At 41.0% G+C, this 22126-nt stretch overlaps 1 protein-coding gene across 2 annotated transcripts in view; it reads left to right on the top strand.

Moving 5' to 3' along the window:
- The window catches only part of LOC107264883, an 88985-nt gene that overhangs the window by 21212 nt on the left and 45647 nt on the right, over positions 1–22126 (top strand). The window lies entirely within an intron of this gene.

Raw genomic sequence — 22126 nt, 5'->3', positions numbered from 1 at the left:
AAGATTTCGTTATTGTTTAGTTGAGGTCGAGGTGCTCGAATCTGCCGTGGGGAGATAGTCTCGACGTACCTAGTTGCCTGGCAGAGAAGAGTACCCGACGGAGATGTCTCCACGGACCGGCAGAAGCCCGGCTGAGATACCGGCGCCCCGCTGGAGATGAGCAAAGGGCTGTAGAGCGGGCGGAGGTAGTTTTGATACGGTTAAGGGCAGGAGAGGAACCTCCTGCCCGAGTTAAGGATGTGGTGCCCAGCTGTCGCCCGATGCCCTGGGGAAGCGGCCGTCGAGGATCTCCAGAAATTACGTACCGATTCGTTAAGGAACGCTCTCGATTTAGTTTGAGGTTGGTTCTCGAAGATAGTCGTTCTCGTATGTTTTGCTATCGGTGTCGTGTCAAGGAAAAGAATTACGTTACAATATATATACAGGGTGTTCGTTATGAAAACGCACTGTAGTAACACCGTTGCATTCCTTGTCAAATTCTAAGGAATATGTGTATTTTTATTTTTTATTTCATGTATCAAAATTTCGAGATAATCAAGCTTGAAGTTGCAGTAATGCGACCAATCAGAACGCGTTTAAACGGAGCGTAGATGACGTCGCGAGTCAGCCCGCAAGGCCTGCTTACACAAGGCCGATAACACTAAGAGTATCGTCTCTTGTATCTTACTCAGTTACATGCAGATAAACAGGAACACTACGACGATACTCTTAGTGTTATTGGCCTAGGGCAAGCAGGTCTTGCGGGCTGGCTCGCGACGTCATCTACGTTCCGTTTAAACGCGCTCTGATTGGTCGCATTACTGCAACTTCAACCTTAATTATCTCAAAATTTTAGTATATGAAATAAAAAATGAAAATACACGTATTTTTTAGAATTTGACAAGGAATTCAACGATGTTACTACAGTGCGTTTCATAACGAACACCCTGTATATGTTCAGAATGTTTTATGGTCTAAATTTAATCAACGAGGTCCAATGATACGTATGAATGACCAATTACGAATTTTCCAAAAATGAAATTTATTATATATTATTACCGTTATATTATATATTATTACAGTGAAATATTTTAAAAGGATATTTCCGATGAATAAGTTTCGACAGGAAATCATACGTATTTGAAGGGATTTATCGTACAAGGGGATGCGATCGATATTCATTGGTGTCACCCCTAATTATGTATTAGTGGCAAGAGACAATTTCGTGGAGATTCGGTGCAACTTAACCATCCCCCAACCGTGCGATTTACGCGTCTCTACCTAATTGCTGGTGGATGCGAGAATCTACAGGGAGAAAAAATTCGGGGGATAAAAAGGGGTTGATAAAAAGAGAAACAAAAGTAATTGATGACCCGAGGGTAAAAAAGAGATAAGACGGAGACAAAAGACGTCGCGCCCTTCAGCAATTCGCACTGCTTGCTCTTCTATCCTTCCTCTGTACTTTTCTGGCACCGTCGAGTGGGGTAGGTAGTAGCAATCCTCAAAGAAATTACTTGCGACCCCGTCATACTCGCGGGAGGCAGATTACTACCCTTAGGAATCTACCCTGGCGAGGACTTAACGCCGGATATATTTGACGGTAAAGGCATTAAGAGTCCTGGCGCGACGGAGTTAAAACTTTTACCCCGGGCTGGACGTGCTGAAGTTGCTGAATTAGGAAATAACGATTCGCTAATGCCCTTGATGTTTCACCGGTCTTTTTCAACTGTCCCGAATCATCTTCTTTGATACGGTTTAAGGCATTGGATAATATTCTTTGTCTAGGATAATAATAATGGCACCTTTATGGATACTGCAGAAGCATTTGAACGAGTAGCAAATACTGGTAATGGTCCAGAGGGATGCTGTGAAAGAAAAAAATATTTTTAAAAAAATAAATCAATTTACCGAAATTTTGGTTTTACTTGTATACTGAATATACGTGCGAATATCTGTATATTGTGATATTTGGTATTTTCAAGTAGTAACGAACGTCAATGGACCCAGGCGGATGCTGAGAGAGAAAGTAAATTTTTTTTAAATTATACAATCCACGGAAATTTATTTTAATGTTTACTGTATAAATTTATATGTATGGCTGTACTCTCCATCTGAAAGATAATGCTGACGTATATTTTACCCACGCATGGTCTACCAACCACGAATACTCGGCCAAGGACTTAGGAAGCACAATGGCCGCCATTGTAAATTCTATGAGCGATTCGTGCAGTGTGGATACGACGACTCATGAATTGTTGTGCAGGCTGAACATTATGCCAGAATATGAAACTCCCTCTATAGGCTGTATCGTGTGTGGTTATTTGTATGATTCAGTATGTGGGAAGTTTGTGATTCGCAGTTAGGAATTTTTTTATCGTTCCAACGTAACGAAGAACAAAACTCGGATCCACGTTCAAAATTTTCACGTAAGGAGATGTGATATTAGTGATTATATTTGAAAGGCGATAATTATTGCAGGATTAAGGTTATTTTTAGGGTTTTATTATTAAGGATAAAATGTTTTTTCATTATTGTTTTTTTTTTTTTTTTAATTATTCTGTCGAATTACACGAGGTTGGAATTTTGATAAAATTTTATTGCCAACTATTGTTTATTAACAAATTGGATCTATTTGATCTGTTTTCCATAGGATTTACTTCTGTTATTTACATTATAAGATTTTTTATTCGAATTCAATTTCGATTTAATAATTCTCTTGGTCCGATATCGCATGTAGTAAATTCTATAAGGTTTTATCATCCACCTTTTTTTTTGGAAATTGAATTAATTTTTTTGCTTTTGTAGGATTCACGGTGACGTAGTTTGTTTTAGAAGTTTGTCCACGTATAGACACGTGCGTAGACGCAATATAAATTTGAGCGGATTTGGAATTTACCCGCAAGGAAGCAGGTTCTCGAGATTTCCGTCGGTAAAGCGTAAAGAAGCGGGAGGAGGGTAAGGATGGTGAAAAAAGAAGAGAAAAATAAAAGTGCGAGGAGAAAATAAAATAGCGAAAGAAAGACACGCTAGGACGGTTACCATTGGATAGGATTATCCGCGAAATAAAAGCGGGGCTGATTGGAGAAATGGGGACCTGAATGCCTAAGAATAGTGGATGGCCGTAGGGAGTGTTACATGGTCCCCGAGGAACACCTGCCAGTAGTCGTCTATAGGAAATGTGGAAATCCTCGAACAAAATTTATCAGCCTTTAGTACAAGGTCGAGCTGTAGTGATAAAGAAAAAAAAATTTTTTTTTTTCACCATCCCTTAACAGACATGAATGATGAAACTTGAAAAAAATGACTTATCATTTTCATCAGTACCGTTTATGTCATTCCCATAAGCATTTCGATCACCAAGTGAAAATTGATCCCAGAGGTTGTTATATATGTATATGTATATATCGCGACGTATAATTAACCCATAAATATTGGACAACCCAGTGTCATGCTGGACAGTTTGGTCGGTCACGATAGGGAAGTGACGTAACACCTGGGTAAGGGCATTCAGAGGATGCTTTCCGGCGCTGGAGTTGGACTTGGTCGTCAAAATATTTATAGAGCATTAAAAGTTTGAGTTACCAATGGAATAACGAGAAGTATGGTAAACACAAAAAAAGAACCACTGCGCCAGACGGTAGTTCTAATATTATCCTACCATGTATCTGCGTATCCTTCATAGGGTATTATGGTATCGTACTGAAAGCATCATCCTCTACTGCGTCCAACGTTACCCACGGGTATTGGCCCAAACTCCGTTCAATCCCACCCTAGCCAGGCTAACAGCATGAGACCAAAACCGAAATCCTCGTCTGCCACCAGTTTCTGTAACAGGAGGTTGGCCAGCATGGCTGCTGCTAGGGACTAGCAAGGGTGGTGGACTGGGTTTGGGGGGGATGGTAATTAGAGGAAATTACCAAAGCTCGATATTCGGGCTTTCCACTTAACCACCCTCTGACTCTTTGTATTATGGGTATTATTATAGATATTGCATTTTCCTTTTTCCTCTTTTTTCTTTTTATCATCGAGACGAATTTACTTCTTTCCGACTTTTCCCGCCTTGAACAACCTTTCTTTCCGCTAGACTGGAAAACCACCCCTTGTGACTCCCCGGAAGGGATTTATCTGTTCTTATTGGACTGAGATGCAGATGACAGAAAAAAAGATTTCCTGAAAATTCTTATCCGCCCTAGTTTATATACACGATATCCCTTTCAAGGCACAATGAAATCACGGTCCGAATTTTTGGATGCTGCGAACAAGAATGAGATGGATCATTCACTGTGATATACATATATACCTTCAGTCAGTGAGATCCTGCATTCGTCTGGTTATGGATCGTTAGTAGTTTGGGGTGGCTATGAGATAACATAAATCAATTAGTACTTCATTAATATCCGTAGGGGTGGAAACACCTTGCCCATGGTCAGTGGGGGATATAGTAATTAATCATCCCTGATTAATTAGACTCCACAGGATGGCTTTTCCTTGTGTCGCTAGTCGCTACGTGTAAATAAAAAAAAATAATTTCTACCCGTCCTAGCCTTAAACTACCTTTTTATTCACTTTATCATATATATATTTAATGATAAATAAATATATATACATATATGCAATATCCAATAAAAATATACTTAACGCTAATCTTTAGTATCATTTCAGTCGTTACGTATCATTGTTATGTTATATCCACACGTTTATCCGACTTCGTCCACATTAAAGCACTCCGGAAATTACGAGCTTTCAGGGAATCCTGAAGCTCGAACAATTCGTATTATCACGATATGATACTTCAGTCACATGCGTAGACACATATGGTTACATATGTCTTCCACATATGTTACCATTGGTACAGAACGAGATTGATTTGTCAGGGAAATTAAAAAGCTCCCATAACGTAAACTGGCACGAGATAAATCAATATCCCTTAATTTGGTCGAATTGGTCCAGATGAAAAAATTTGAAACGAGTAGAAATTACGTGACGTAATAATTTTTTTTCATGACAAAGATACAGATACGTCCCAACAATATACAGTCCTCTGTTATATTCTTGGTACAAAATCAAGATGACATTGTTTTTCCTACACAGCATCTCTAATGAGATGTCTTGTTCGACTGTCTGCGCGGATTATAACTCATTGTTACCGCACGACTGTCATGTCAGAATTGTTCTTGACTGACGTTACCTGTCACAGCATCCATTACTGTATCAAAATGATATGATCCCAAGAGGGTTTCATCCTTTTTATACTTACCGTCCCTACTTCCACAAACTATTTCCGCTGGTCCAGCGGATGCTGCTCTCAGCAGAATTGCATTAAGGATTCTTATGGGTAAATAAGATCTTTCCGGATGATTTCCTTCAGGAATTGCCGTGGAATAATTTCAATAGGATTACGAATGGGAGATAAAAATTTTATTTCATTGTTTAATTTTATTTTTTATTCGAGATCAATCTACCTGAATTAGATTTATATCTATACCGTAAGTGCGTGGTCCGGAGAAAATGAAATGGCCGTATGACAAGAGCACCGATCACTTTATAGCGGTACACTTTATTTTGTCATTCGATTCAATATCGTTGAAGGTTTTACTGTTTTTCGGCCAACTGGAATTTTATCGTAGCTACGTAACCGCCCGCCGGAAACTGGCCGCTTGTGTTCCGCTTCCTACGTGCTTCCGGTACACTTGCCACTCTCGATGTCTCACGTTCGCACCATTTTGATCGCGATTCTACGGGACCTCTATTCTACGGTTAGGTAATCACCAGAAGGGCACTTTTGGGATTATGGTTATATACGCTGCTATTCTTAAGGCTGACCCTCAAACATGGTCATCTTACAAGACTTGATTATATAGGCTGTACAACAGCTTTATCATTCGTTACGTACTTCCGGAAGTGATTGCATTGGTCATACGAAGGAATTATGAAGTTTGATAAAAATTATATCAAAATATTTTTTGTACAAATTTTACATTTTTGAGTGTCGCATGAATCCTATGTTAACTGGAATTTGAATCAGTGAGGATATTTTAGTATTTTAATATCGTAGGTAATTCATTTTAAGGTTAAGTTTACTTACTTTTCTGTATATAGATCCCTAATGTGTTCCTTAGGTAAGTGCAATCGATCTTATAAGTGTTCGGTAAGTTTGCTCGGTATTGCTGAATCGGAAAAAAAGTGCTTGAAGTCGAGAAGAAATATTAATCAGTTCAAAAGGTCGGAGCCAGTGTAGTTGGGAGGGAGAACAAGTTGGCGAAGAGGATCTGAATGAGGCTAGTGAGGTTAGGGTGGTGAGTTTCTCAGACGGTGATTTTTGCTATAGGGAAAAAAAAGAGAACGACGGATTGTTTCGAAAGCAATCTGAAAGTTGGGAAATAGAAAATTATCGCGAGAGAATATCGTGGTGCGGAAAAGGGTAAAAAGTTGGATTACGGTTCGATTACCGGAAATAGTGGTGATCGCATTACATTTTTTTTCTCGTATAAAATTTTCACGCGATACCGGAAAATAACGAGGAAAATCATGAGAAGGCCTTGTAATTAACGAACGATTGTAATTAACGGCACCAAACGATAACGAACTTTCGCACGTGACCATTAGCGCTTGCACGTATCCGTATATGATTGTTATTGAAAAATTCTACGTAAAGTCCATTTTTATCAAATGTTCACCCGACCAAATTATTCTCATTACTTTTAACACATTTTTCATTTTTCTACCAATAAGATTACCCTGTCCCGAATATAATCGAAAAATGTCTCGTTTTTTGGTCGGATCAATAAATTTTCGACACCTGCTTGGTACACATCGAAATTCAAGACAGGCGTCGAATAAGTGTCAAATATAGGTTGAGAGGGTGTGTGCGAGCTATGAGAAATAGAGAGGAAGCGAAGTGCCGGAAAGCACATCCGGTCGAGTTGGAAGCTTTAACTTTGCCCCAAGTGCTTTACCGACACGGATAGGGATATAGATATATATATATAAACCGCTTTGATATACATATATATATAGTATATACAGACACACATATCAAAGCGATTCACATTTCCAATGCTAAACAGTACACGGCTCCCATGCACCTGCTAAATTTCCCATGACACGTAAGATGCAGAAATATATGGTTCAGTTGTCGTGGTGACGCCTAAATAGTATAGGACGTCGCGACGTCCCTAATGTGTATTGGGCAGCCCTGTTGATCGATTTTAAAAAAGAAGCGTCCTGACGTAATATTAAAATTGTCGTAAGCTCTCAGATGTCAAGCAAGACAAGAAGGTAAAATCGATTGAGAGCTGGCACGTGGCTGCCAGCACGTGGGATGCTGTTTGACAGTTGGGAGTGAAAGAGACCGGGCCAAATATGTTTTTGGCAAAGTGTCAGAATTTTTATATATTATCTTTGATTTCATTTATGTGGTAGAATCATCTGTGCATTTTTACTTAATAATCCTGTATATTACATTGTGTATAGGAAATATACTCGGCGGCAGATTTATCTTACAGAACTTAAAAGTACTGAACATTTCGAAATTTCATTATAGACTCAAAGTTGCGAAGCCTGGATTCCCTAAGGAGAATAGAAAATTATTATTTAACGAGTCCAGCATCCTACGGCTGCCTGAGTCTCGATTGATTGCCCGGAAAATGAAGTTTAACTTTGAAACTCATTGGCTTCGCAGTAGAGTTCTGGCTGGTAATCGTGGCTGACCATTTCTACCACCATAAGGAAACTTTCTACCGTTCAAAATGAGTTTGGATCTCATTCTCTGTCCAAGTTTCCAGCATAGCTTAACCCGAGTTTTTGTAACCTAAAGATTAAAACTTGTGAAGACATATATACATATATATATATATATATATATATATAATATCTGCTCGGAATATATATATGTATATATGTTTTTAATACACTGTGCTTCCAATATGCAGTTTAGAAAAAGCGCAATCTGCTGACGACTCGTGATAAGAAAAGATTAATAACAAAGACGACGTAGCCAGTAGGTCAGACAAATATACAGACGCAAAGAGGTAAAGTGAAGGACAATTGCGAATAGTGGACGTTTCAAAATTCGTCGCAGGATGGCAGTGCTTGCCGATCAGTACTCGAGGGGGAGGGAGTACTGATTGGTACGCGGAAGGATGTGTAAGTGCGAAGCTTCAGTCTTCCGAGAGCCGATTTCCTATATCGATCTTCTTCCTTCCTTCTTCCTCTCTCTCTGTATCTCTGACTTGTCATTCATTGATGATTCTTCATCCTCTTCTCGTCTGTCTGCTGAGGTATATTCACTTGATTATTTACTTTTCTCTCTCTCTGTGTTACCTGTCTTCCCCCTTTCTCCCGCTGGGCTATACCTCCTTCGCGATATCACCTTGTTGTCACAGCCAACTCCGCAGTAAATACGCCAAGACGGTTTGAGCAGTGGGGAGTCACGGGTTGGCGTCGGCATCCCTTTTACTGCGCTCTCCAGGGCTCCTCTAGGTTCACGTCAATCTGCGTTCGCACGTGCTACTCCACTTGGCCTACGGGTGTCACTTTCCAGTCACCTGGCAACTTCTAATCACCCTCCGACGGGAAGACTTTGCGCGCTGATCGACGGTTAGCGGGACTCGTCTTCGGAGGCGAACGGTGCTTCCTGACGTCTAACCTGCCCTGGCCGAAGACTTGCGGCGGGCAGTGACGGAGGTTGTGAGCGTGAATTCAAGATCCCCTGAGGATCTTCCGACTTCGGTCGGCTGCTGCTGCCAAGTGATTCGTCGCGGTCGACTCGACTAGGGATGATCGCGACTTTCCATAGCCTGGCTCCTTTCCGGCTCCTTTTACCGTCTTCCGAGGCTGCGACACAAGCAGCCCGATTGCTTAGTCCAGACCTTTTCACATAATTCTCTTGTTTTTCAAAGTCTGTACACTTGTCACTCATTGCTCTGTGTTCGCGACTGAAGTCTGTCGAAAATTGGAATCTCCTTCGCGGCCCTCTCGCCCTTGCGTCACAACCGTCCGCGGTTACTTCGGTATCCGTCAGCTGGACCAACGTTGGCCGCAGGGGTTGGGCTCCATTGCATTTCGCACCCTAGACTGCTTAATCCAGTCCTTTGCACTTGTCTTACATTGACTGTACCATTCGTAACAATTATTGTCCAACTATATCTTCTTCTTCATACGGTCTGCCTCAGGCCTTCAGCCCATTTCACACTATCTCTCCCTATACCTCTTACCCTTCGCTATCAAATCCAAAAATACCTAACACAGTTCATCAGTCTATATAAACAATCGCTTCGCAGTCATTCGGTATCTCGTGCGAAAACACGCGCATTCTAGTTCCAATATGTCAAGCAAGTGGTCCGCATCCCGAAAACCGGGTAGTGCAAAAAGTAATCGGTTGAGTCGTCAAGTCATCCCACGAACGTGAGAACGTAAATTTCAGAAGATGGTGAGGACCAGACGCAGCGAATCCAAGACGAAGATTCGGTGGTAAGTGACCTTCTCTTTTCTCTCTCTCTCTCCTCCACTCGTGGTAGACGCCTCTATAAGCGGCCACCCTGAAGCTCTCGCTAAGAGTTAAACGGGGTTGGGATGAAGGGAGAGCAAGACAGAAAGAGACCTGAGACTGTTGGCGGATACCTGATCCGGTGAACAAGCAAGATAAAGAAAGGAGGAACAGCCACCCCTTGCGTTCTAGCGATTAATTTGTTTCCTGGGATACCAAGTCCTAGTTGTTACACTGTAACTGTAACAGAATCCCTTTGTTTAAAAATATTCGACTGCTACCTGGGACATAAAATCGACGTGGCTAGACCTCTAGACGAAGGAAAGAGAACGTCAATTTATCCCAGTTTCCACGTTTCTTCATATATCCGCAAAAGTCCAAGAAAATTCGGAATAAAATAATATTGTTGAAAATTCCAAATATTTTTTTATACGAATTACAAAGTTATTTAAAACTCTCTAATTTATTTTTTTAAACTCTCTGGGACTGTATCTGTACGTATTACTACTTTTACCGAAATACCTAATTGGTACAACATTGATTTCCCATATAATTTTTTATTATGTGAAAGAAAAAAAGTGGATATTGATTTACCAAGCAACTCGTGTCGTCCTCCCACGATTTCCTGTCATTTTAGTCCACCCACGCACCTTTGTCCTCAGCATTCTTCAGTCTCCAGTACCCTTTGACCTTTCACTTCCCAAGTCCGACCCTTATCGTTTCTTTACCTCGTTCCTTACATCTTGCCCCGTTTCAAGTCCCATACTCAAATTTGCATCCAAAGGACTTTTTATGTGTACCTCATTAAACGATTCCGAGATTTCGACAAAAAAATATTGCCCAAAGATAAGGTTCGTTCTCAAAGTTCGCTAAGCATATCCTCGTATCCAGCTGACTGTACACGAAAAATTTATTACAATTCTATACCAAAGTCTGACCACGTACCGTTCTCATCTACTTGAATACAAAATTTATGCACGATCGATTACTTTACTTTAAGACTACGTAAAATTTTATACCTATTTACAGTTCGTACTTTTATTCTCGAAATTTATTTTTTTTTTAACACCCTTACCATACTGAACTGTAGGGTTCTTATGCAACGGTTGGGCAGCCAGGAGGAAATGGCCGCGCTCTTATATAGGTAATGGCTTTTCTAGGGATTCTAGGTAGAGCTCAGTAGTATTACTAAGGGTTGTAGTTATCGTACCCTGGGTCACTGTTAAGGGTTGATGATAAGACCAATAACACTTTGTCCAGTTAAGTGGCTCCTGTAATCATCGATGGCTAAGAGATATAAAGGCTTGTTGATGGGGATGCCTAAAATTATTTTGAAGAAACTTTTTTTTTCATATGCAATTACCGTTTCATATAAAAATAATTGACATGACGTACGAGGTGCTATCAGGGGCTGGTCGCTATCATGTAATACAAGTGATAAGGCAGACCCTGTAAATTGTATTTTACCTGTCTCCGGGAGAATTTCCGCTTTGACACTAATTGAAATGTATTTCCACTGTCTTCTCTCGTAGACCTTTCACTTCTTATCACCTAACTCACCGCCCCCTCGCTTTGTGACAATTTCAAAAATTTCGAGGAAGACGAATTGGATTGACTTTTTGGGAAAAACTTGGAATCCTCGTTTTATCTGTATCAGGTAGATTACCTCCCTCTCGAGGACGGGGTTGCGGAGTCGTATCATCCCTTGGAGTAAGATTCGAGTAGTTTATATAATTTAGGGGTTGGTATATATATATATACATATAACCCTTTCTGTTTGCTTTCATCCCCCTTTCATCTCCAATTTCTGTTTAAGACTTGACATTGTTCTCAAATCATGACTATCGTCGAGGGGTTGAACTTTTAATATCGATCGAGTATTCGTGTTAAGTGGTATCAACTCCCCTTCTTCCACCCTTTCGTATTATATTTTTACGTATGCACAGAATGGGTCGGATAGAATTTTTCTAGTGGCTATTTTTCAGCCCTCATTTGCTTCCTCTTATGTTGGAGATATACCCGGTGGCTTGTTATATGCCGTTCGGCGTATATCTTTTCGCGTCTCATTCTTTGAACCTATCCCCTGAAAGAAGGTCATAAGTAAAAAGAAAAATTTCCCAAGAAAACCCCATAATAAAGCAACTCATCTTCTTCCTACCACTTTCTTCTTGGACCAGTTCGCCCTGTTTCTCCAGCTTCGACCATCCAGCGAAGACCCATCCACCTCACCTCTTTGTCGACCCCCCCCCCTCCCCCGTTTCATAAGCAAACTTTCGTCATATTGCTTCTGTAAGTTTCATTTCCCCCAAAAAATGAAGTGGCCTTCCCGATGAACAAAAGAACAAAAAAAGAAAGAGAAGAACGGGCATACGAGTGAGAGAAAGAGAGAGGGATTAAAAAAGATTGATATTCAAAAAAAATCAGTCTCATTTTCATATGAACACAATGAATATGTCCATCTTGAAAAACTGACGGGCAACGTTGCGTAATGATAAAGAAGACGGAAGGTGAAAAAGGGAGGATGACGAAAAAGGGAGAATGAAAGTGAAACATTCCATTTGATGCGCGATACATCTTTTTCGACATCGGAGGGAGAATTTATCGGGTATTAGGTTATGTATGACATTTTTTAAACTCCTCTCGTATTTTATTCTCAAAGCGTTACACGCTTCTCTCTCTCTCTCTCTCTCTCTCTCTCTCGTTGTTTTTATCTCTGTCTTTCACTGCTCCCATCCTTAACCACGTAACCGTTTTCCACGATTATGGCAGCCCCCACGATATTTCGCATGATCGATCGGGAACAGGATTACAATTTGGCTGAAAAGAAAAGTGACAGACTGTACATATACATGTCCAAAGAGGGAAGGAAATTTTTTATCGGCAAAAATCGTGAAATTTCGCAGGCTTTATAAAATATGAAAAACACTGTTTCATCTGGCGATAATGTCAATTGCGAATCGTTCGAAAACACGTTCGACGCTTGGAAATGAAAATTGGATAAACGTTATTTTTTAAGAGAAAAAAAAAGACAATTTTTTATATTTGCGTTTGCGGAATTCTACCTTACCGACTGCGCATCGGTACCTTCCTCGGTTGTTCCACTTTCTTCTCCAACCAATTACTATGCACTTGTGTATACGTAATTTTCTTGTTTTTTTTTCCCCTATTCCTTCCCACGCTCAAAGGATAAGATGGGTCTCTGCCTCAAGCAGGACAATTTTTGCTATCCACGTAAATTCAACCCCGCCGTCCCTCTCCTACCTTCCTCTACGGGAGTTCTAAGCTCTTTTCCAGCAAAAACATTAGCCTCCGTCATTATTCAAAAGAGTCAGCTGCCGCACCGTCAGGACTAACTATACGTATACGTATAGTCGACTCTGCCTACGCTCACGCACCTCTCGCAATAGGGGTTGAACCACTAGAGGTTCCTGCCACCGGGTAGAAAGTCCTTTTCAGGCTCCCTCGGGACTCTACTTAACCTTAAAATGCAGGCAAGTAGTTGGCGAACTCTCGTTTAGACGAGAGATTAATAGCAGTTGTTACTCCTGCTTGTACCTCTTGTTTTACTAAATAGTTGAATCGCGATGGCGTCTTTGTAATTTGCCGTGACGGGAAAGGACATAATCGAATTTTCCGGCTATAAAATGCGAGCCAACAATTGTTTGGCTATTAAAAATTTTTGGAGTCTGGGCGACGAGGGGGTACTTCTTTCATATTGGACTCTAACTTTTTTAGCGTTATTATCCGAGTTTACATTTACACGCTACGTTACGGATTTTCTGTGCCGCTCAGCTTGATGTTACTTACTGCATGACCTTTTGACTTGGCAACTGGAAGAACACCGAGCACGTCGCAAAATCTGGACCATTACCACTTGGAACTTTGAGATACGTTCTTCATGTAAGTCTTACGGAAAACTCAAAGTTTTAGACATGCTTGATTCAGAGTTGACTTCAAGTTGATCGCGGTTAGTATGGTCCTACGTTAAGTCAGCTTAGCGGCTGTAGACATTTGGCTGTGATTTTTGAGAAAAAAAAAAAAAGAATTGCAGGTAAAATCATTGTTGCACCTGCAAACATTTTTTTTGTCGGATTCGATGTGGAACCAAAAGTTCATTGTGTCTTAATTTACATTATCTAAATTAGACGTGAAGTTAATATGCTTTTTTTTTAATTTTTAGGTCGAGAGGTCAATGACCTCTATGGGTAATGAAAAAAAAAATTGTAGCTCGGTATGAGTCTGCGGCTAATTCGACTTTCGAATTCATTTTCGAAGTTAAGTACGAAGCAACCTATCCGAGCAAGTCCGACAGTTTTACGACTCGCCGCCCTTAGTCGAGGGTGTTAATTGTATTTTCGCGAGCTGCAAAGTTTCTCCCAGTCTTCTATCCCCTTTCGTTCTTCTCCATCGGATATTTTATTTCGTCCATCCATCCTCGCTCAAAATGCACGAATTTCCCGGTTAGATTTTAAATTGAAAATTATATGGAAAATTTGAAATCCGAAAAGTTTTAACGTCGGCTGAAAATTTATTTACTCAAAATCAAAAAGTGTCATAATAATATTTCAATAGAATGCTCAATAATTTATTTTTAACAATTTTCTGGGAATTAAGGAAAATAATCCGCCTATTTATACGTACATGGTATCCATTCACTCCCTTCGCTTTAGCTACAGCGTGAAATTAAAAAAAAAAATCCAAAAAAATTAAAAAATTTTTAATTCTTTCTTAAACTCGCTACCAAGCCTTGACCCTTTTTTTAAATGTATGATTTTTCCTCGAAACCACAGTCACTTTAATTACCTGCTTTTATCGTAATAAAAACTCGCCGCTTATAACAGGTTCGCCAATTTCGAGACACCCAGTATATGCATACACACACTGAACTAGGTCTGCGCGGAGGCTGCCCAGCTAATTCCGAAAAGAGAATTGTTATTTCGCGTTAATTAATTTCTTCGAGTGCTTCGCCCGCCCCTCCAGCCCGTCCGGCGAGTTTCTACAGTGCAAATGGTAAGCGCCAAGGGTAGAAGAGAAAGTACGAAGAGAAGCTCGAGCTAAAACTTTCTCAAAGTTTCTCAAAAATACGTTAGTCATTTTGTCTCGCATGGCCGCATAAATAATTACCCACACAATAATTTCAAAAGTCAAGTCTCGGCATAACCCTTTCGAAAGCTCTATTGTGCCCTAAAAAAAAAAATATGTATAAAAATAAAAAAAACAATATATATTCCCAAAATTGACAACTAACAGATAATAATAATAATAAACTTTTTGCAGTATGTTCAATTCGCGAAATAAGACAAAATGGCGGTTACCTTTTCGTTATAGGTCTCAAAGGGGTCTTGATCGTGAATAAAGCAGGCATCACAGTTGGGCAAAGGTAAATGAATATAAAAGTAGGATAAACCTCGAAGGCATCAAGGGGGTAGTAGTAGATATAGGACGCAAGTAGGCAAGGAGTGAAATTCTTCCAAACGACTAGCTTCTGATTCCAAGAGAGAGTTACACGCACCACTGACTTGGAATCCATCGAGCAATGTCGGTCTCTTGGCTAAGCTCTTGATTGGCCAAAAATCAATGCAACTTCAGCCACCATTTTGTACCTGCGAATAACGCTGCCGATAGATTGCGTAAGGATAATTTTTTTTTCTTACGTAAATTGCATTATGGAATACGATAAAAGATAGTATGTAAAATATTGAGTAGTGAATTGGCGAATTTCGATTTCATGCTAAATTTTTTTTTTGAACATGTATTTATATATGAATAAGACTGCACAACCTTAAGCAATTTGCATGAGTTTTCACATGTAAAACTTCGCGATGACTCGACGCGGCCGGAAGTTAATTTACATTTGTTCAAATTTCGTATTCGCCTTCTCGCCGGAATTCTCTATATAGCGCAGGTTGAAAAGTTTTAATTATACCCATTCGCCGTTTGCGAAATGGCAAGGCAAGAAGGCGGACCTACTGTGTATATATGTATATATATATGTATACACACGTCGCTGGTGCTGCTGCACTGGTTATTATTGGAAAAGCATCAAGAGTATATATCGGCATATTCGTAAAAGCCGGAGTGGATCCCTTGCAGCGTTATAAAGGAAACAAGAAAGATTTTTCCTGCATTCTCTTTCACGTACTCTTATATGCTTTTCATTCTTGTATTATTATTCTTATAGCGCTGCGGCGTGCTCGGTTCGATTCCACTGCAGGTGAGATCAGGCGGGAAATTCGAAAGTCGTGGAATTATTTAAAAGGGATTAAATGAGGTTTGAGAAGAAATTTGGAAATTTGTTTGTTTATTTTTTTATTACCCTCGATTATAATAATAAGTGGTCGCGACGGTTCTTTTCTTGGAGGAAAAACAGTAATTTGGTATAATCGAGGAAAATTTCGGTAAGACGTTATTTTTTTTGCGAAATTCATAACGTCTCGTCGAGATGGATTATTTGCTTAATCAATGAAACGGAAATGGCGAAAATTGAAAAATATCAAGCCTGTCTTTAATCGAGTGTAAATTTGCGAAATTTTAACCTGTAGGAAATCTACATGACGAAATATCACGTAGTTCGGCTCAGTCAGCTGTGAGTAACGATATTTGAATATTTGCCAAAATCAAAATTTCAATATATTAATTGTTTTCCAGGGGCGCGTCGGACTTGATGAAAATTTATATTCCTCCCGTTTTCACTGGAATAAGACAATCTTATGAAATATACATATATGTATGGTATATTTGTTATCGTGAAGGACTTTTAATATTCTTGACACGCATATCATTTATATTGAAAAGTCAAGTTGGTACTATTGGATAGGTGTCGATCTATACATACATATATGCATATATGCATGGATGTGCGAATTAAGATTTGATTTACAATTTTCATTTCTGTCCTTTCAAATATGGAAATTCGTGTATTTGTAAACTGTCACAGCACAGGGACGTGATTTTTCGATTCACGGTCACGAGGCGACATCGGCGACCGATACAGATAACGTTCTCGATTTCTGGTTCCCTTCGGGTCGCCACCCTGCTCGGAAGCTGCGCTCTCGGGTTGTTTCGTATCAATGCTCTCGAAAGATTTCGTTATTGTTTAGTTGAGGTCGAGGTGCTCGAATCTGCCGTGGGGAGATAGTCTCGACGTACCTAGTTGCCCGGCAGAGAAGAGTACCCGACGGAGACGTCTCCATGGACCGGCAGAAGCCCGGGTGAGATACCGGCGCCCCGCTGGAGATGGGCAAAGGGCTGTAGAGCGGGCGGAGGTAGTTTTGATACGGTTAAGGGCAGGCGAGGAACCTCCTGCCCGAGTTAAGGATGTGGTGCCCAGCTGTCGCCCGATGCCCTGGGGAAGCGGCCGTGGAGGATCTCCAGAAATTACCTACCGATTCGCTAAGGGACACTCTCGATTTGGTTTAAAGGGATGACTCGAGGGAAAGGGAACAGTTATCAGCTATAAGGATCTCGACTAATCAGATGATCAGAATGATTAGTTCTTGAATTTGGCTATTGTCAAAGCAGTCTGTCTCGGGGCACCGACCGAGGTGTCACGAACTCCCTCGCGCTCCCGTGTTATCTGTTGATAGTTTTTTTAGCCGTGTTTCGATATGGTATAGCAAGTTCTCGTTCGTGTAATTCTCGCGTTGCTCTCGCGATATCCAGGAAATTCTATGAATTTCCTGCGAGTGTTCCGGAAGTGCAGCGCTGTGCCCTAGTGTAGTGCCCACCCGAGTGTCCCCTGGATGCAGTTCTCGACCTTCACGGATCAGCTGCACCATCTCCGGTGAGTCTGATTTTGAGTGCTGATTATACGCGTCCCCAAAAATCTACAGGATCCGTTAAGTTATCGTCTCTTCCGAAAGATTCCGTCAAAGCTCTCGTTTCGGTGAATTTGGGCCTGTTCCGCCACAACGCCCGCCTGGCCTGCGGATGCGTGAGCGAAGGGTGGACGGCCGAAGGTTACGTAGGTTGGTTCTCGAAAATAGTTCGTTCTCGGATTTTTTCGCTATCGGTGTCGAGTTAAGAAAAAGTTTACATTACAATATATATGCTTTGTATATAAATTTCTTTGCTTTTTCCACAATCTTTGAATTAACAGTGAAGCTTTTGCTGGCCTCTCGACTAATTCTTTTCGATTGGGACTTTGCTACTCTCTTGATATTTTAGTACATTTCTTCTTTTGTATTCGTTTCAAGCAAATTGACGGTGCTTAGTATCTCATATAGCAAATAGCGTATCTCCTTTCACGGTATATATGCCAATCTGTATACGTATGGCGATACACGTACCACGTGTATATATGTATCAATACGTATAAAAGGTATTGGTTATGTATACCGTGAAACCGATAACGCGTCCGCTCGTAGAATGTTTGAAAGTTTAATCGTAATTTATGGGCAGCGTCGCAAGTCCGCCGAGTTTCACTTACGTTAGTTTGGCAAATTTGGGAAAAAGGATTGGCGCAAATTTATTCGGGATGCATCGACGCGAAGATTGTTCCCATGGGTACGGTCCCGAAAGCGATACCAAGGATAATTCCAGTATTTATTAAAGTCCGAATCGATAGTGGACGAAAGCCAGAGAAATAAAGAAAAGCAACAAAAATTACAGCAAGTAACGAAATTTCAATTATTAATTAAAGGGATGAAAATAAATTTTACAATTGACCTCAACAATCACCCCAAATTACAGTCTGGTCTCGCTATTCGAACGAACCCTTAGTCCCCATGTGGCATTTTCATTCCTGCCACCAACTCCTCCCAGCATCCCTCTTAACCATACTAAGAATTACGCCATCCCGCAATGTCGAAAGTACATCTACCCTTGCCCTCTGACCTTACTCAATTATATCGTGCATAATTGATGAGCTGTCCCGAATTTCCATATAAATTTTACCATTTAAAAAATGTACACAAATTCTACCCCACCCGTACTATTTTACAACCCCCTGCCTCACCATACACGGCACAAAGTGTTTAGCATCCCCTAACCCTCGGTCACGCATCATCCCCCTATGCTGTCATTTACTGTAAAATTTTCATCCCTCTCGTACTTCGTTAAGGTATTACTACGGACCGAAAAATAACAAAATTTTCAATGTAAGATTTGAATAATCCAGCGTCAACCTTTGAACTGGTACAGTTCACTCACGCACGCCCATCCCTGCATCGATAGGCGCACGCTAATGTACATTGGATGTAGTAGTGTATACGTATATACACCGAATACAGTCTCAAGAGCAATGTTGCCGTAACGCTCTTTTGTCTAGCCGTCGTACGAGAGATTTCGTAATAAATATCGAACTTCTTTCATGTCTATCAATAAATCCTATGAGTAAAAAGTTGTGACTAAAAATGTAAAAAATCCCCAATTTTTTCCTTTGTCACATACTAGTTTTTCATCGGAATTACGCGGACGAATCAAATGCAATTAAAAAAAAAACCATGCGCGTTTTATTGGCCAGGTATAGGGAATACGCGTTACGAGTCCTGACATTAACTCGTAAATACTCGGAAACTGATGAGTGAATCGTGTTCAAAAATTTGTAGAGAGATGTACCGCTATACAAATTAGACGTAAAACAAATTTCAGCTCGATTACGCGGTTTTGAGTTTACCGTAGTAATATCTTAATTAGCCCCTATACCGATTGCCCTTGTCGATAATAATAAAATGAGTGAAGCAACTTCACACAAGTTAACCAAAACTCGTCAGTATCGACTAGCTACGCGAAATTGCTTCATTAATTCCAGCTAATTTCACGTCACCGAATGCATTTCGAAAGACGTCAGTCTGCCGATGACGTATAACGCGCGTGCACTTTGCACCAGTGCACACTGGAAACAAGTGCTCGGCAAGCCAGATATATATGTATATACGTCAGTAGGATGTCGAGTCTGCCTTGTTGGGAATGGCGTAACGTCGCAACCCCTTAACCTGTGTCAAACATTATGCAGGCAAGCAAGAGCCACTAGAAATGCAAATGTTTGCCCGCGAGCTCAATTAAGGTCGTCGACTGCGGAAATGACAGCGGGAAGACTGAAACGACGCATCCGAATGGGATTCAGCGCGTGGAAGCGCGTTCGTGGAAACACCTTAAGATGCGATTTCCGGTTGAGAGGACGTCCGGGAATGGTTGGATTAGACGCGTCAGCATGCAGATGGGTTGCTTAATTGAGAAATTGGTACACTGCCGTATCACTACACCCACCGATCCCCGTTGTCCCCTTTACCATACGAGAATAAGGGGTCAAGACGGGGGAGACAGGGGACTTCAAGCCCCTGTCGGATGCACGCAGAAAATTAGTACTCGAGTACAAGCGGAGTAAGAAATAATACGTCCAGTGATAAATTTGTTTATGGTTTTTTTTTTATGGAAAGGTTAATTATTATTTATGCATATATTTTTTTCTACAAAAAATATATAAGTTTAACGGAACTGACAATATATTGAGATCTTCCGGGGATATGGGGTGTAGTATCTGTGTCTGCATTTTAAGTGCAACGGGGTGACGATACTAAATATCCTATCGGACGATTTTGCATGGGTTCCCGAGATGTCGATGCTTTCGTGTAATTTGGTTTAGGGATGAATTTTGGGGTGTTTGCTTTTACGGCAAAGAATTGCAGGGAGTGGGGGAAGAGCTTATATACGAGCGTTAAGCTTGACTTCGTAAATGATTAAGGGTTGGTTCTCATGTACACGCGGGTTTACGAGCAGTCGATTGCGTGTGAGTGTGTAATCGGCTTTATCGGGAAAACAAACGCGGGGTTGGAATGATTATGTGGACGAGGGTGGGTGGTTTTGATGGGGTTAGTTTTCACTGTGACGATGGGCGCGCATGTATATATATACCACAGTAACAGTTTTCACTAGTCCCTTGGGACGTACGATGTGCCGTTGTGGTCTAGGTCTTCGTGAATTGCAGTAAGGGTTGCTACCCGGGTGATAGGGGTGGCTACCGGGCAAAGCGGTGCTCGGGTGAGGATACTGCCGCGAGATGGGTGGATCTCGATTTAACGTAAATCGTGGATTACCAGCCGTTTGTGAAATCTCGATCTGTGTACGGTAAATAAAACTACCCCCCTGTACCAGTCGAGTCAGCGAAAGTTAGCTTGACGTACATCGAGAGGGAGCAATCTGTCCCCCCTCTTCCACCCCCATTTCGTGTGCTAACATCATCAGGGGGTTCTCACTCACCCCTGTGACTTTTCACCCCACGAAGAAGGTTTAACTACCCCATGCTTCCGTGCCACCGAACCAGACTGCACCCCCTTGCAATTGTCAAGGTATAAAACGTAGTGGTCCTTAATGTGACGTTGGTTCTTTTTTTTGTTTCGTAGAACAAAAAAAAAACATCCCTTAGAAATTCAGCTGAAAGCTATCGGGGTGTAATTTTCTTTATAAGGTGGATATCGTCCAGTCATCGGCCACGTACCAGTTATCGTCAGTTGTGTTATGATACTGTAGATTTTGCTATAGTCAAAGCACACACTGACGATTACCGGCACGTGGCCGATCACTGGGCCATCCACCTTATCGTGATTTAATGAAAATCTTCGTTACAATGTACCAACCGCCCGCCATTAAATCAATGAAGTTGCCAAATTCGCCAAAGGGGGAAATGTTCAGGCTTCACTTTATTTACCCTCAGAATTTCCTGTTTCCATAGTTCCTTTAGATTTACTCCTCTGGTACCGGCCGTGGATATTAGTTAATGGCATCGGCGTCCTGTTCTACATGTCAAAGGAGAATCTGATAGTATTCATGGGGAGGGCCGGAGTTTCCAGGAAATTCCTGGCTGTCCAATGAATCCTCGAAGGACACCGTGACGAATCACTTGGAATTTCGCGCGATCCACGAATTGATCGAGAAACGGAGAGAGTCGTCGTGATTTACATGACAAAGACGCGAGCAGCTCCGATGGATCAAACCGCAAGGACTGCTGCTCGAATACCGATGCTTCGGGGCATTTGATAAAAGGTCAATCGAAAGTGCAATGAGCTTTGCATAATTTTTGGTTAATTTATATTCGACAAGGACACGTGTCGTGCGTATTAAATGTAGATTTGAGTTATGGGGATAGCTTGAATTTTATATTAAATTTCTTGTTAGAATTTACAAAGACGGAAAAAAAATAGTCGTCTTACGTCTTGGTATTGCATGTGTTCTGTTTTATCGACGTGGTTGTTATCCGTTTTAATGGAGTGCACAAGAATCCGAAACTTTACGGTCGATTTACTTGCGCCAATGGCAGACCATCTAATACCGTTTGGATTTCCTTTAGACTCTTAGTCACGGTATGGAAAAGCTCGCTTTTCGGATTTACAGATACACTTGGATTATCCGGTCGAGCTTTTTCCATAATTTTAAACGAATGCTTTTGCTTTCGAAATAAATTCATCGAACCTTATTGTGAATTCCTTCCATTTATTCGTTCTTATTATAGAAAATGTTTATCGATCCTTGTATTATGCTCGAACAAATTTCAACCCCTTTTGTCAATACTTTATATTCTTTCTGCCCTCAAGGAATAGCCGTATGTACGCTTTTACTCGGTACGTTCTACGCGGTTCGTTGTTCAAGAATATGCAAATAAGGGATAAAAATAAACCCCCCGTTCTTGGTTATCCGAGAGGAGAGAGAGAGAGAGAGAGAGAG

Source organism: Cephus cinctus, unplaced genomic scaffold (genome assembly GCF_000341935.2).
Source record: "Cephus cinctus unplaced genomic scaffold, Ccin1 Ccin1_scaffold0201, whole genome shotgun sequence".
Taxonomy (NCBI): Eukaryota; Metazoa; Arthropoda; class Insecta; order Hymenoptera; family Cephidae; genus Cephus; species Cephus cinctus.
The sequence above is the reverse complement of the archived record's forward strand: the minus strand, read 5'-3'. Positions and strand labels throughout refer to the sequence as shown.